Raw genomic sequence first — 2,304 nt, 5'->3', positions numbered from 1 at the left:
CCAAGGCTCTCGGTGGTCATGCTGTGGTGGCCTCATTGCATATATATATATATATATATATATATATATATATATATATATATATATATATATATATATATATATATATATATATATATATATGTGTAGAAGAATAGATCATATATATGTATATGTATATTAAATATATGTAGTGTGAGAAAGAAATAAAAGGTAAATGGAGATTTTTAAAGGTTTAGGTCATTTTTATTATTGAAATTTTTTGGATTTTTATTTTGATAATTTTATTTTATTTAAGCTATCATTGGTTATTGAGTTTGTTTATTTTATTTATTTTGATCACTATAACCGGGAATAGCAGATGTATAATATCAAACGATGTGGTCAAAGTTATAATTAGTCATTGAATTTTTATGGGTGTTTTATTTTAGTCCTTATATTTTGTTTAAGCTAGCATTAGTCATTGAATTTGTTTATTTTTTTTCATTTTTGTCACTATTTTTTTATTATCATTTATAAAAAATAAAAAAAAAACTATTATATTTTCATTTTCTTCACAATTAAACTTTTTACATAAATTATTTAGAGTAAATTATATGAATAATCCTTGTTAGTTAAGGCATGGTGCATATTTAGTCTTAAACTTTTTTTATTCGAACACTCCTAACGACTTAAAAAAAGACTTTTGTCATTATCCATCGTATCATTCTTGTCAGTGGTAGAAACGCACCAAATCATCATCGATAACTAGTTTTACGTTAGGTGACCTCGTGGAAAGTCTCCGTATCAGGTGGCCCAGAACAGAAAATATTTTGGTACATATGAGTTAAATGAAAACACTAACAAGTTTACTTCTTGTTCTAAAATCTCGAATCAGGGGACTCAATCATCCTTCAATGTACAAATGCTATGTTTTGTATGAAGCAATTGAAAACATTAAACATGCATGCTCATGATCACAATGATTATTGATATAATTTACTCTAACATAATTGATATAACAAGTTTAGTTGTGGAGAAATAAAAAAAAATGATATATATATATATATATATATATATATATATATATATATATATATATATATATATATACTATTTCTAAAAATAGATTGAATATAATAATAATATTTTTTAAGACATCAAAACCATTAAACTATGAGTACAAGTAACCAATAATAAAATAATATTAAATTTTAGATGTTAAACTTAGCCTTATTTAAATTAAATTGTACAAAAACAAATGCAATATGTCAGGGCCGGTCCGTTGGTTTTTAATGCCCAGGGCAAAAAAGCTTAATAATGCCCCTTTATGTTAAAAGTATGTGATATTAAATAGTAAAAAGTGTTTATATTATTTAATTTATAGGTTATGGAAACAAAATCTAGTCATATTTATTTAGTATAAAACTATAAAAATACATGCCGACCAAATATGATGGTCTAAATGCACGGAAAAACAAATTGAATTTAGATTGTGAAGCATCAAACAACTTTTTCTAACTAAAAGTTGGAGCTCGTCATAAAACAAAGTGTATATTACACCAAAAGAATAATGAAATAGGATGGACGACAATTCAGCACCAAGTAATATTTGCATTATCAATACCAAGGCCAATAAAACACATTAAAAAAAATTAGCATGCTACTATGTTGAATACGACACATTACAATAAAAAATAAAATAAAATAAAATAAAAAAGCTTAACATGCTATCATGTTAATATGAAGTAAGAAACAAGTTGGTTGCCAAAAAAAAAAAACAAATTTTCTACATCCAAAAAACAGAAAATCAAATTTTATTTCATACCAAAATTAATGGGCACAAACAAATCATAACAAAAATGTTTTGTACTTGAAAGGAGAAAACATATAAAAATTGTGTGCTTTTGATAAAAACTCTCTCTTAGTTCCTTCCTTGGTATTGAAAGCATAAGCTACATAATAGACACCAAGAACTAAAAATGTGTCTCTTTTTAGAAGATAATCCACTTAACAGTATGTGGAAGAATGATGAATCTCACACAAAGCTATCAACTTTATTTAGGATTCATACATTTCTTGTAGTTATTTATGATTTAAAATGGAGGTTCCTAAGTTCTTGTTAGATACCAATTCATGGTAAATTCATGGCAAAACCTAGGAAGATTAGGCTCAAAAACTAAGGGATTACAACATAGAATGCCTATAAAAAAATTTCTTAAATTATTAACAGAAAATATAAAAAAAATGAAAAAGTACAAACAATAATAAGAAGAGGGAAAACCAACCTTAAAGCCATAATTATAAAAGATGAACATCGACTTTAAAAACCAACAACAAGAGCAA

The sequence above is a fragment of the Lactuca virosa genome, chromosome 5 (genome assembly GCF_052849685.1).
Source record: "Lactuca virosa cultivar CGN04683 chromosome 5, Lactuca_virosa_CGN04683_v6, whole genome shotgun sequence".
NCBI lineage: Eukaryota > Viridiplantae > Streptophyta > Magnoliopsida > Asterales > Asteraceae > Lactuca > Lactuca virosa.
This window is presented reverse-complemented; position numbering follows the sequence as displayed.